Source organism: Staurois parvus, unplaced genomic scaffold, assembly GCF_062004578.1.
Source record: "Staurois parvus isolate SC_StPar_1 unplaced genomic scaffold, SC_StPar_1.0 ptg000057l, whole genome shotgun sequence".
Taxonomy (NCBI): Eukaryota; Metazoa; Chordata; class Amphibia; order Anura; family Ranidae; genus Staurois; species Staurois parvus.
This window is the reverse complement of record NW_028317853.1, coordinates 1,605,056-1,620,428: the sequence shown is the minus strand read 5'-3', so window position 1 is coordinate 1,620,428 and position 15,373 is coordinate 1,605,056. Positions and strand designations below refer to the sequence as shown.

At 41.8% G+C, this 15,373-nt stretch overlaps 1 protein-coding gene across 10 annotated transcripts in view; it reads left to right on the top strand.

Annotated features, from left to right (window-relative positions):
* AGRN (agrin) overlaps nt 1–15,373 on the top strand; it is a 653,845-nt gene that overhangs the window by 422,338 nt on the left and 216,134 nt on the right. The window lies entirely within an intron of this gene.

Below are 15,373 nucleotides of genomic sequence, written 5' to 3'. Positions count from 1 at the left end.
AAGGAAATGACACCCGCTGGCATCTTAACAACCAGTAACTCTGAGTATTCCTGGCTGACAGCAGGGAAAGGTCATTAGTTGTTAAGGAAACAGCACCCGCCAGCATCCTAACAACAAATGACTAATTCCCAGCTGACAGCAGAATGTGAACAAAGGAGTTGGACAGAAAAGTGCAGGTCAGGTCTGGTATGGTAAGGGGACCACATGCCAAAAAAAACAAACAATCAATAAAAGGCCATGGGATCCTCTCCAAAATCTTTAAAAGACCCTTTTCAAGCATGCAGCCTGTCAGGTCAGGAAGGGGAGTGAGCAACCCGTTCCTGAACCAAAGCAGGCCATTTTTTTGTTGTTTGTTGGGGGGGGGGGGGGTGTTGGCATGGGGTCACCTTTAAAATCCTCACTAGACCCAAAGGGCCTGGTATGGATTTTGGGAGGACCCCCACGCATTTTTCTCTGTCTGGCACCTTTGTTCCTGCTTTCAGCCAGGAATCCTTAACTGACAGTAGGGATGAGTCATTGGTTTTTAGGATGCCGTTGGGTGCAGGATCCTTAACAAACAGTATCCAGCCCCTTCCTATACCGAAAAAATGCTGTAGTACCAAAAATGCAACCAGGTCGCACTACATAATCTCACTGAAAATTGGATCAAATTGCATCTGCACTAGTGTAAACCTAGCATTAGTGTGAACCTTGCTATTAGACCAGATTGGTAAATAACCTTTGAATATCACACCCTCACTTTACCTTGAATGGCTGGAGTTTTCTGAAATGTAGTCATTATTTGGAACATTCCTGGGGTGCGCAGGTTGGAGATAAAGCTTAAAGTTGTCAAAGACTAAACAGATCAATATAGCCTACCATCAACAATCCATCTGGAGCCATTAAGCAGTTAAAACTTCTGAAGGTGAGTTGCTCTGGTCCTTTTAATTTTGTAGTTGAAATTGGTTGGCCAGAAACTTTAAAGAAAGGATTGCACTTTTTAATGTTGCAATTGCTACATCACAGTGCCACAAATGTACTGGGTGGATTTACTAAGAACACTTTGCAATGGAATTTTCCCCAGGGCTTAGTGAATGTGGTGAACTTTCACTTTGCAAGGAATACCCAATGAAATGCAAGAATTAAAAAAAAAAAAAAAAAAAGCATCTTTTTCTTGTTCATGATTGGATGATGGAAGGCAACAGAGCTTTTCTACTTCACTAAGTTTTGGGGAAAATTCCCTTGCAAAGTGAACAGCCTGTTTGCCTTTAGTAAATCAGTTCCACTTTGTATATGGCTTTTCCACTGAACTTCTTTTTTTTGTTCATTTTCTTTGTTACTTTTATCATCTTTCCTTTTAAATTTTCTTATGTAGGTTGTAAATTCATGTTAACCTAATGGATTCTAGAAATGAAGCTGCTGGTTTCACGGGTGAGCATAAGTCAGTTTTTCTGTAACTTACATGGCCCTCATCAGCTTTAATAATGAATATATATGATACCATAAAGAAGCTAATAGATTCCCTTTAAACATCATCTGACTGCTGCATTTATTGCATCATAATTTCCTGTGCCATTAGTGAAAGCCGCGCATTCTCTGATGACATTCTGTCAATAAAAATATATATTCATGCATGTGAATAGCACTTCCTCGGCAGTGCGTGTGAGGCTGCTAAATGAGGCAGCAGCTAGTTTTATTCTTCTTAGATCCAGTGACCCTGCAGTCAGTGCAACATGTCACAAAGACCCAGCCTGGTAATATCAGAAGATGCGGGTTAATCAGGTTTGGTTTTGGTGACAGCTGACGGTGACCTTGAGCAAATTACTTTGTGTTCCTTGCACCTCCAGCAAACTAAAGTGATACTGTAAACTCCAGGGCAGGTGGCTTTGTTGTTGTTTGGGTGTAAAATACTGTTCTTTTCTTTGTCCATGTATTTTTCTCATGGAATTGTTTTTTCCGGATTAGATCTTTAAAGTGGTATGAAACCCAAAAGCAAACAAATGTAATATATTGCAGCTTACCAATCAATGTGTGGTGGCTACATTCATTTTCTTATATGTCTTTTTCCTTCTGTTTTCACCTGATGATCTGGCCAGTAACACACCTCCTGTATTCGTCAAACACAACTCTGGATGGACGGGCATAGGAGGCACAGCAGCATTGTCAGTCTGAGGTTGGGGAAGGGGGGGTAGTGTTAAATGTATTTAACAGATTTAAATAAACTAACAAATTGAAGCCAAACCCCAACTCACATTTTATAATCAGTTACAGCATCAGTGATTTTCCTTTTGGGATTTAGGTTTTACAGGAATAAATAAAAGCTGATCATTTTGACACCCCTGCCAGTGTTAAATGGTTTGCCTCATCCATTTAAACTGGAGAGTTTGTGCTTTTGAAAAAACAGACTTGCTGGCCAAATAACCAGATGAAAATAGAAGAATGCAAATCTAAAAACAAAAATGAATGCAGGCACCATATCTAAGAATTGGTAAGCTGCAGTATAATCCATGTTTGCTTTTGAGTTTAATACCACTTTAATTGAAAATATAATTTTGTACAGCACTACTCTTACCCTTTTTCTTACGGACAGATCCAAGTCAAGTAGGTTTGGTAGCTAATTAGCAGCATTTAGTATATTATTATCCCCCCGGCCCAGACACCACCCCCCACTGACTTCTCTATCACATCCAACAACGCTACCATCAAACCCGCCCCGCAGGCCAGAGTACTTGGTGTCATTCTGGACTCCTACCTATCCTTCCAGCCCCAAGTCCAATCTTTAACAAACTCATGCAGACTCCACCTCCGCAACATCACCAAAATCCGCACGTTCCTAACCCCAGAAACCACTAAACAGCTCATCCACTCCCTCATCATATCACGACTCGACTACTGCAACTCCCTCCTCACTGGCCTGCCTCGCCGCTGGCTATCCCCGCTTCAGTCGATCCTGAATACGGCTGCCAGACTCATTCACCTTTCCAACCGCTCCGTTTCCGCCACCCCCCTCTGCCAATCCCTCCACTGGCTTCCGATTGCGCAACGGATCAAATTAAAAATCCTAACGCTGACGTACAAAGCTGTCCACCATACTGCCCCGAACTACATCACTGACCTAATATCCAAGTACCGCCCAGCACGCACACTCCGCTCCTCACAAGACCTCCTTCTCTCTAGTTCCCTGGTCTCCTCTTCCCATGCCCGCCTCCAGGACTTCTCCAGGGTGTCACCCATCCTCTGGAACTCCCTGCCCCAACCCATCAGATTATCACCTACTCTCCTCTCCTTTAGGCGCATCCTGAAAACCCATCTCTTCAGGGAAGCCTACCCCACCCCCTGCTAACTTGCCGACCTCCTCCACTCTTCCTACCACTCCATCCCCCACAGCTATCTCCTCCTGTACCACTATCCCGTCCCTCCTAGATTGTAAGCTCCAAGGAGCAGGGCCCTCGATCCCCTCATGTTTTGCATTGTATTGGTATTGTTCTGTCACATGTTCTGTCCCCCTTTGTAATGTACAGCGCTGAGCGAACTATTGGCGCTTTATAAATACTGTATAATAATAATAATATTATTGGATTTAAAATGAACATAAAACTTTTTTAATGCTATTTCTGAAGCTAAACTATTTTACATGCCTCCTGCTGTCCTATAACCTGAGCTGCTAACACAATCTGTATTACCTATATTATCTGTGTTAAGTATTAGGTTATAGGACAGCAGGAAATAGGTGTTTAATAGTTAGGCTCCAGATTTAGGCTTTGAACAGCTTTAAAACCTGTATACCTCATATCTGAAAACAACTGAAGCCAATACACTAAATAAATATTTTACGTGTGTGAACAGTTTTACCTCCCAAAAGACTTCTCATTTTGCTCACCCGATCTTATCATCTAGACACCCCTTCTAGCCAGTAAAATCTGATTGGTGCCCCCTCTTTTTTCCAGACTAGTTGAAGTGAATCTGTCACTTTGCCCATTTAATGAAAAGTGACAGATTCTTGCATGAGCATTCTTCAATTATATGTATAGCCAAAACTTATTTGTATTAATCTGAAAGCTAAGGAATAGAATCTGCTTCAGGCTTTGTACTGCTGTCTGTGTCCTCGCTAGGTAGATTCACCCTTTCTAGGACTATGTTTACACCACATGTTTTTACCACCTCCCAACTGCTCCCTCCTTAAAGTGGCTGTAAACCTAATTTTTTGTTTAAATAACTAACATGCCATACTTACCTGCTGTGCAATGGTTTTGTACAGAGCAGCTCTGATCCTCCTCTTCTGAGGTCCCCCGCTGGAGTTCATTGCTGCTCCCCCTGCCAAATGCCCCCATAGCAAGGTGCTTGCTATGGGAGAACTCACACGGGCTCAATACCAAGCCATGCTGTCTGTGTCCATAGACATACACAGGGCTGCTCAGCCCCTCCCTCCCACACTGTCCTCACAGGCTATGATTGACAGCAGCAGAAGCCAATGGCTCCCGCTGCTGCCTCCATGTCCAGTGAGGAGAGCAGAGAGAGCTGCTGCTGTTTGGCACAGAGCTTGATTGAGATCGGGCACAGGTAAGTATAAGAGGTGAACTGGTGGGTGGGAGCTACACACAGGTTTTTCACCTTAATGTACAGAATGCATTAAGGTAGAAAAAACTTCTACCTTTAAATCCACTTTAAGCTGCAATGGCAGTGGACAGGGGCATACACATGCCCCATGACGCCATGTTCAGTGGCGGTACCCGCATTAAACATGTCATTTTCAGCTGAATGAAGCCATGGCATGGGTTTTTAGGGGTTAAAATAGTTGGTGAAGAAGAGATATAATGCCTCCTAACTGCCTGTCAAACACTCTCTGAAAAATGATCTGCCATGGAGCTTGTATAAACAAGCCCTAATTATTTCCGGTGGCCGTTGTCACTGACAGAAGATAGTGGAAGACCCAAAATTTTACAGTAGTCACCAGAACAAGAGGTGATGATATTTCTTCCAATGAGGTCACCTGTTCTGGTAAAAACTCACTCTCTATAGGGGAATTTCCTTTCATTTGGCAGAAACTTCCAGTTGCATTCATGGGACAGGAATCAAAGGTGAATTTTCCCAACAGGATGCAGACAGCCAATAATAAATTGTTGGGTTTTAACTCTTACCCATTCTGTCCAAAAGTGTAACCTGTCAACTCTGTTTGAGGAAGAGCTGTTTCTTTGTTTTGTTCCATATAGGCACAGATTTATAAATATGGCGCTGGTCATGGGACAAGAGTCAAAACTAGAGAAATAATTATACACTTGGTAAATGGGAGTCTCTTATTGATCACTGACAATATGAAAAAAAGATTTCCAGGCAAGAGCCATAATAAGGAAGAAATATGGCTTTTGGACGGGAATGTCTTATTAGCATAAAGCAAAAAATGTCAAGTGACTTGACGTGTTAGTAAATCAATAGCAAATCTTTTTTATTTTATATGTCAACATAAATTACTATACCAAATGTTATTTAATAATATGGAGACAGAGCAATGAATTCCAATATAAGCTGCACTAGCCAACCAGATTTTTTACGTAATGTGCAGTTACGCCAATAAAATCTGATTTCAGATTGATTGCTTTGGCTTATTGAGCCGTTGTTCTTGCAGGTTATTAAATAAAACTGAGAATGTTTGACTTGCACAGTACTCAGTATGTACATTGCCGTTTGTTTATTTCTGCAGAGAGAGTAAAAGGGCAATAGGTCTGCTCTCCCAGGCAGCTGGCTTTATGGGAAGACATCAGAGTGCAGATGATTTTAGTCAAGGTTCAGGCTTCGGCTGCCCAGGAACCATTGTTTGGTGACACCACTTCCATATTGATTTTTTCCTCGCACACATTTTTTGTGCTCTGCTTGGTTTTCTATTCTGCCTTCCCATTCTTTTCACTTTCTCTGAGCATGGCCTCATAATCTCCCTGTTTCTGGCAGCTTTCATTTCCCATATACTTGTCCTTTGGTCAGGGCTATGAGTAGGCTGTATGGATTAGCTGGGTCACATTAGCATAGTCTGCCTGAGATAGAGGTGTTTCTGCATCAAGGAGGGGGAGGATAGCCCAAGCCTCCGGATATGTGATCAGTGGATTTGCATACTGCTCAGCTCACGGCTCTTGTATTAATTCCACTCCAGCTCTCCTGCCTCTGCCGCACTAAAGATTTAGCATTGTGTCATTAACTCTTCCACACAAGCGACATGCTCTTTCTATCTGAAGGCATCCAGCCGCTTCCTGATTTGTCACTTTCGCTAAGTAGGCGCTCAGCATCCAAAACATTGGGTTAGTGTGTTGGTTGAAATTGTGCATGTCGTCTACCAGTCAGAAGGTGTAGCTTGACGCAGAAGCTGGGTGGAATATATTTCAAACTCCAAAAAACTAACAGAAAAAAAAGTTTAGTTTTTAATTGAAGAGTTGTGAAAATCACTGGAATGCAAGAAATGTGTGTTTCAGTACCTGGCACGCTCCCAAAATAGGTGGCCATGCCCACCCAGTCATGGTGTCCAATAAATCTTAGAAATGAACCAGTTTCTCCTATGCAGGGAAAAGAAGGTGGGGTTTTTTTTTTAATTTTAACCTCTCTTAGGCATATTGCACTATCTCTTTTGCTTCCCTTTCAATCACTTCACTGCCAGGAGCAAAGAGAAGAAGGTAAGCAAAGAGAAGTGCCAGACATAGTGGATCATGTGATTCACTCCCTTTCCCCCTTTTCAGTGTTGGGGCTTGGTAAATGGACATTCAAATACCATTGTCATCTAATAGGAGAGGGGGGATAGTCCTGAGTCCTGTGTCAGCTCCAACTGGAATTGACTTGGAATTTTTTTGCGGTTCTTTCCCTCAATCCTAGCACTGAATAAAACAGCAGGAAAGGTAAGTAGAAGATGCCGTTTAGGGGAAAGGGCTTTAAACGTGAACATGTCACTTTGCCCCGCATGGACAGAGGTTCCTGGAGTTTAGCGTTAAACTGCATTTTTAAGTTGGTGACAGGGTTTCTTTAAGTGCTGCCTTAGCTGCACCTTCTCCATGCTCCAGACTATAAAGGAAAAATCTGCCTTTATAGTCTGGAGCATCAGATATCATGTCTTAGTTTTCATCATGAGTTTTGTATATTTTGAGCAACCTCATTGAACTTTGTAGCTGCATGTGCTTTGGTGCAATGCCTCCTCAAAATTCACAGCAGAAACACAAAAGTTGTTTAGGATTGGGTTCTCAGTAGTTCAGCTCATCCTTTACAACCTCACAAGGCTGCTTTGTATTTACATTAGAGAGTTGAAGGCTGCTGAGGCAGTATTAGGCGGTATTGGGAGAAGCATGGTGTGCTGAGCTGCTGAAAGAATAGAATGTCTGCTATGAATTTAAGGATGAATTGCTCCACAGTGCCTGCATCTACACATATTAGAGAGGGCTTGTTTTAAAGGACATTTACTGCTCATTAAAAATAAAAACTTGAATGTTCCTAGTCTGATCACAGCTTTACTTTAAAGTCATAGCAGCTAATCCAGAAGTGAGCAGTACAATTGTCACTGCTCATTGAATGGGGCTATAAAGTGGTAGAATCAGCTGCGGCACTAAGGACAGTCAGTCAAGACTTCCTTTCAGTCTTGACTGCTGGCTGAGCTACTTTATAGGTCCGCTATAAATACCTATGCCAATATGAACAAAATGTCCATGAGCTTAGGCTTCGGTCATCTCAATGTTGGCAGCAACATACATGCCATACAAAATATAAATGAAAGGTTTACACATCAAGAACAGTAGTAAGCTGCAAGCATAGTTAGGGGTTGATTTACTAAAGGCAAATAGACGGTGCACTTTGCTAGTGCAGTTGCACCACAGCTTAGTAAATGAGGGGAAGGTCTGCTGTCTTCTATCATCCAATCGTGTGCTAGAAAAAATGCTGTTTTTTAAAAATATTCCTTGCATGTGATTGGGTATTCTTTGCAAAGCGAAGCTTCACCTCATTTACACAGCCTGTTTGCATTTAGTAAATCAACTCCTATGTGTGTTTAAATACAATACATGCCATACAAGCTGTGTTTAAGTTTTAAGATGGCTCTTTGCAACACCATGTCCCTGTGCCTTGCACCCGCTGCACTGTATATTATCCTGGCAAAAAATATTTGGATGGGAAGATTTGTGAAATATTCCAGCTGTTCTCTGACAGCTCCCTATTGTTTAGTGCCTACATGCAGTTTACAGCCTTCAGATCTGTTTATTTAGGATACCTGAGGTTCCCATTATGTTAGAGGCTTGTCTCTGAGAGCAGAGGAGATGTTCATTTACACACTGACATGTTAATGTGCCTGTGCATCACATTAGATCACTCAGTTTTGTAACAAGCCCGGGACGCCACAATATGGGCCACTTGTCTACCAAATGAGTTCCTGATAATTAGCATTGTGATGCAGCAGCAGATGTAAGATGTTGGGGTAATGGGTTCATTCTATGAGCTATTTGTCTCTGATGTTCCTTGTGTTGGGAACTTCTACTTTACAGGCACAATGTATCACCGTTGTTAAGCGCTAGCAGCCTAATTTGTTGCCAGTTTCTGAGATGGAATAAATTAACTTTCTTTAGATCTAGCCGAGCGATAGTGTCAGAGACTGTATCTTGCAAACTTGTGATTTCAGGTTTTCAGGTACAGGTTCAGTGGGGATGGAAACTAATAAATAAATTATGCTGAAGCAGATCTGAAAAGGAAACTTCAAATGGAAAGTAGAACTCAAACTTAATTTTAAGTGGCACTCCAAGTAGATGAATAAATATACAGTTAATATACATATCCGTAAACCATTTTAACTGCCAGAATGTTTGTTTGTAATTCTGTTCACATAGTTTTGTGATTTACACAACTGTTTTAGTTAATACGGCCAGACAGGTGGCATCAGTATTTCCAGTTTCAGCTATGCAGCGTATAGTGTCAGCTGACTTAATTACTGCACAACAAATCAGCAATAAACACTACTGATTCTCTATCCAGTGAGCAATGTATGTTTCGTAGAATTCCTCTAAACTCGTCTACCTTCATTTTCCTCAAAGATACAGAAACATGACTGGACCTCCTATTTGCATCTCTAGCATTATAATAGTGTTTCCTCACATATGGCAAGAATACCATTGGCAGTACATATCCTTACTACAGGTTGTTAAAGCGGAGTTCCACTCAAAAGTAGAAGCTTTGCTTATTTGCTCCCCCCGCCATATTTGGCATCTTTTGGGGGGGGGGAGCCATCCAGAGCAGTGTCCTTGCAGTGAAGCACCAACACACTGCCCCTCAGTAAAACACTCCGAGCACACAGTTAACCCTTTGATCGCCCCTCATGTTAACCCCTTCCTGCACAGTGCCAATAGTACAGTGTCAGTGCTTTTTTTTTTTTCAGCACTAATCACTGTATTGTTGTCCCTGGGGATGTCAGTGACACCAAGTCAGTTCCTCCCAGTTGTCAGAATGCCGGCTGCAGTCCCTCTGTAAGTTGCTGATCGCCACCATTATTAGTTAAGTAAAAAAAAAAATTCCAGTATGTATACTGCCATTTGTAAACGCTTTAACTTTAACGTAAATCAATTCATTTACACGTCTTCAGATATTTTTCTTTCTTCTAGCAAAGATATTTTGGCCTAAATTTATGAAATTTGATTTTTTTTTAAAAAAAAATTTACTGGACATGTTTAATAGCAAAAAGTCACAAATTTAGTTTTTTCTCAAAATTGTCGGTCTTTTTTTTTATATCGCAAAAAATAAAAATCAATAACCATTGAAAGAAAGCTCAATTAGTGGGAAAAAAAGGACGTAAATTTCATTTGGGTGCAGCGCTGCATGACCACGCAATTGTCAGTTAAAGTAACGCAGCGCCGTAATGCAAACAATGGCCTGGTCAGGAAGGGGGGTAAATCCTCAGGAGATCAAGTGGTCAATTTAATGGACTGTTTTTAGGTAGGCCCTTTCCTTACATAATTGTTTGTAAATCTTAAGAGGATTGTACAATTCGAGGTTACAGGCCAACTTAACAACTACATTAAAGAAAAAAAAAACCTCAGAGTTGCTGTGAGTTACTACCAGATACTGATTTCTCTTCGTAAATATGCCTGAGAGCTGACAGCTGAAGGCAAATGTGTAGGCAGAAATAAAAGACACCCAGTTATAGTCAATAAAAACATCCCTAAATTTAACCACCTCTGTACCACCATACTGTAAAAAAAAAACCAAAAAACTGATTTAGAGGTCATGTATTCCTGGAGTGCCGTTTATGAATGGAACTTTGGAAGATACACTTGAGTGGCCAGTACACCCATGAATGGCTGTAATCTGAGCTGTCATTGGACAGCTCACATCATAGTCCTAATGTACAGAGCCAGTCAGAGTAGCTCTGTACCTTGTGAATAATATGACAAGGTACAGATGCAAGACAAAAAGTAAATCCGGAATTTGCTGGCACTTCCTGAAGTCCTTTATTAAATCTATAAAAGCATTTATGGACAGTGCAGGAACAGTATAGTTACTGACCTGAAGAACTTCTGCAGATCAGGAATTGTGACTTCACTTTGACTTTTTATAAATGACAATCCTCCTTCTTGATTATTTTATTTATTTCAGGTACTTGTATAGTGACAACAATTTACAAGACAAAAAGTAAATAAAAGTCCTTTATTAAATCTTCTATAAAAGCATTACAGACAGTGCTGGGATTTTAATAGATGATCAGCATAGCAGCCTCCATGTTTCCGTTATGTTATGATAACTTAAATTTGCACAGGATCTGCAATAGGTTGAGTCATTTGTTGCTGATGTGAAGTAATTTGTCTTTTATGGTACATTTCGGGCAAAAACATCTTTATTGTAAGCAAAAACTTCTGGAAATAATTATAAAATGTTGACAACTGCTAGGTTTAGCAATAGTATATGCGGAATATCTATACAGACTCTAAAGTGGCTACTCCTATTTCATTTTGGAGATGAGTCCACTTTAGGAGTAGAAAATCGGAATGATGATTTCTATGTCTTGCCTGCAGGATCTGAGATTGACAGTGTGCACTATATTAGCAACTCTCATTTTGAGCTTGTTAATTTACAGCTGCAGCAGAACCTTGTAAAAGTACTTGTGGGCACTTTGACGACAGTACAATTTGTATCCCTGCTAGCATCATCAACTCTCTCCATACAGCACACTGTGGATACAGCAATGAAGGATCATCAGTGCCTTCCATTGCACAAGCAGCACTTGTATCTCCAACTCATCTGGCTTTGATGATCACTCATTCATAGACACCACTCTGAGGCTGATTGAGATCCAGTCTAACAAGTGCCTTTCTTAATAAACCTCCTGCTTGACGTGATGAAAGCAAGCCACATCTTGTTAACCTGGATTCTGAGAGCTGAGAGACTTGGAGATTCGGGATGGCTGATCTGAGAGGAAAGGAAATAAAGGTCTGAGACTCTTTGATTAATTACAAATCTAGTTTGCAAAAATTGGCATAGAGTGACCAGTTTGAGAAGGTTTTATAAGATGTCACACAGATGGTACCAGTTACCAAAGTTAAAGAGCTTTTTCTGTAAATAGCCCGTTGTTTCCATTTTAAATGTTGCACAAGAGGGTCAACTTAAATCGCATCAGTTATGTAAAAAATATATGCTGGCTTCCCCTAAAAAATTCTATTTTGGCTGAATAGGTCTGACTTCTCTACTTATGAGCTACAGACCCAGAACAAATATAAGGAAAGGAAAAACAGCGAGGTTGATTTACTAAAATTGGAAAGTGCAAAATCTGGTGCAGCTGTGCATGATAGCTAATAAGCTTCTTATTTCAGTTTGTTCAATTAACCTTTGACAAGAAAAAAAAGGAAGTTGATTGGTTTCTATGCAGAGATGCACCAGATTTTGCACTCTCGAGTTTTAGTAAAGAAACCCCAGCATCTCTGCACTAGGGATGAGCTCAAGTGTGTTTGGATTCTATTCCAAACCCACCTGAGCAGGTCCTCCAGGCAGCTGTCAGCTGTACTGTGCTGCCAGTGCTGTCACAATGCAATTCCTTTAGTATTGACTGTGTCACTGGAACAAGTATAAAGTAGGGATGAGCTCATGCATGTTCAGATTCTAGGCTGAACCTCCTGAGCAAACCCTCCAGGAAGCTGTCACTGTACTGGGCCAAAAAATGTGGTGGAAGAATTCCACACCCCACAACCTCACATAAACAAGGGGAGTGTATACATGTGGCTGTAGGGCTGAGAATATGTCAGCTGCTTATGATTGGACCAGCTTCCTGGAAGGCTTGCTCAGGTGGGTTTGGACGAGAATCTGAACTTGCATGAACTCATCCTTTGTGTATACTTGTTCCAGTGACACAGACATTATTGAAGGATTTGCGTTAGTGTGGCAGGCAGGCAACCAGCAATTTCAGAGGGAAAATAAATTCAGTGATACTAGCTGCATATATCTCTGAGGGTTGCTCTTCAAGGCATCCGTAGATGTAAAGCTGATCATGGATGATCTGATCACACTCAGGCATGAGCTTCTGAGGGACTGTAGAGCTTGCATGAGAAGTGGTCTGCAATGCTAAGTTATCAGGGGAAAGATAGTAGTAATTAGAGTTCTCTGGTACAATCATTTTTATTGTTGCATGCAAAAAGAACATACAGCTGAACACCCACGCAGGGGATACACAACAAAGAACAAGTCATGTAGGCACGAGTGAAATCATGTGCAACTAAACATTTTGGAAGTACAAACTTCTAATGAACTACCGCACGGTAGGAGGTTTTGGTCCACATAAGTTGCCTAAGCTTAAAGGCTCAGGAGCATACTAAGGAAAATAATCCGACTAGTCGGTCCTAGGGTAGAGGGGAGAGGGGAAAAAAAGGAAAAGAGATGGAGGGGGGGTTCCTGTAAGGGAGACGGGAACTTGGGGGGGGGGGGGGGGGGATAGTCCTGCAGGCTTGGGCTGTAGCATCAGCAGTTATAAATCAACCAGGCTGGTCGGATGCAGGGTGGGAGAGTGTATGACCACCAAGAGGTCCACACTTTCAAGAATTTAGCATGGGAATCATTTAAGATGCTGGACATCTTTTCATTTATCATCAAGGCGGTCAGATTGCTCTTCACCACTGCAAATGAAACAGAGGGTGCCTTCTAGGGCCTGGCAATAGCATGTTTAGCGGCAATAAACAAGTAGGTGCCAAGCTTCTGCTGGTATGAGAATAAACCCAGAATCGGGCAATGCAGTAGTGCTAGTTTAGCATCTTTATAAAGGGTTACATGGAATAACGTGTAAGAGCCCAAAGACCTGGGACCAAAACGACTGGTAAACATGGGAAGGACTACCAGATGTGAACCACGTCACCACGTTGGCTGCAGCCTCAGAAACGCCTATCACTGCAGGATGAATTCAGACCTGCATTGTGGGCCGTGATCCAATACCACCTGAAAAGGACCTTGTAAGCCGCTTTTTTACTATAGAAGACTAGGCCTTACTCCAGTCCTCAGGGTCAATAGAGTTTCCCAAATCTTGTTCCCAACTTAACTTGTAGGAAGTAGAAGAAGCACCAGGGGAGTGTAGACAGATGTGTTTGAAGGCTGCGGTTTGGAAGGGAAAGGTGGAATTGAATCCCAGGGAGGGAGGTCACCCAGTGGGGAAGTTGTACAAAGTGGAAGAACTCGGCAGGTGGGGTTTCATGAGTTTCCTGAATGGAGGACCATGAAGGGAAGGTGAGGAACAAGATGAAGTTGTGGCCCTGCGTGAAGCCGTGAGATGACCACCATGAAACTGCTATCATCTGTTCTTAGCCTGGAGGAAAGAGAGGATTGTTGAAAAGAGGGAGGAGAGGTTGAAAAGGGGGCTGAATAGTAGACAGAGTCCCTGATCTGTAGGCTATGAATTATAAGGGAGCTGAGGGGCAAAGGGCAGAGCCTATGGGGGAGACACAAAAGGGCTGTCATGGGGATCAGCGCAATTGGCGAGCTCCAGGAGCACCCAGAAGGGGATATCTGTGGTGAGCTCAAGTTTTCTATGCTGTCTGATCACAGCTATTTTGAGAAGCCTTGGCTGGCTGTGGCGATGGCTGTGTATATCTTTATAGTCTATAATCTATACTGTTTCCTCTGATTTGGTGTCATATGCTTCTGGATTTGTTCCCCACATCTGACTGCCCTGACATAAACATTGTTTGGTGATTCAAATATGTATGTTTGTGGAATGATTTTCATTGTGTTTGTATGTATGTTTGTGGAATGATCATTGTCATCCTTCTGCCCTCCGATGACAGTGATCAACTAAAGAGTCACTGGTCTGCTGACCTATGACAGATCAATATCTCAACCTCCCTGAAGACTTTGTTACCATTTTTACATGGACAATGTTTTCAGATGTCATAGCAATTTCAATAATGCAAATTTTAGACTTCTTTAAAAAAACATCTTCCAGTTTGTCTGTAAACCTGTCACAAACCTTAGAAAATCAGCTGTGTGTATAATGAAAAATGGCGTAAGGAGAGGTTTTCTTCCGTGAAAACGCACATTATAATCAGGATTTCCAGAGATAAAGGTAGCGGACATTATATACAGGCATGAACTTAGACGTGTTTGAATCCTAGTCTTAACCCCACCTGAGCTATCCCACCAGGAAGCCAAAGCTGCACAAAGCCAATCATAAGCTCCAAGACAATCCCCACCCCGCAGCTGCACACATACATGCCCTTTGTATACATGTGGCTGCAGGGTGGGTAATGCTTCAGCCGCAGGATAGCTCAGGTGGGTTTGGACTAGGATCCAAGCATGCCGGAGCCTATCCCTAATTGGCTGCACACCTTGACATTTCCAGTAAGCCCCCATTCACACTTACAGCATGGTATTGGATGTTACACATATGCACATCACACGTCGGGCAGCCCCTTCTTTTCGTTTGGCTGCCCTATGCTCCACAAACAAAGCAAAAAAGCTCATGTACCTTTTTTTTAACTTCGCTCCTTCTGTGCATTTAGTACGACTTGTCAAAGAATGCATTTCTAGGCGCATTTGGGGTGCCATTAAAAAATGAATGCATGTTTTGTATGTGTGGGAAAAAAAAATCATAGTTTTCATGCTATACTAGTGTGAATGGGACCTAAATTTTGAGCTGTGCCTATTCCTCCCACTTATAGTGCCATCTGTTTGGATTTGGGGTATACTGCCTTGCTGATCAATAATCAGGCTCCGGAGGCGGGAAGGGGAGTCAGCTAAACGTTTACAGCAAAAGTCAATGTGCACTTATAGCATAATTTGTCTAAATATTTTGATTGACTTTTTTTTTTCTGTATGATTTTCACTTAAGACAACCTTTGCTTATATCATTTTCAATACATGCTCAGTTGAATTGTGCAGGTTTGTGACAGATTAAAATGTTAAATGTATTGTTGTCCTG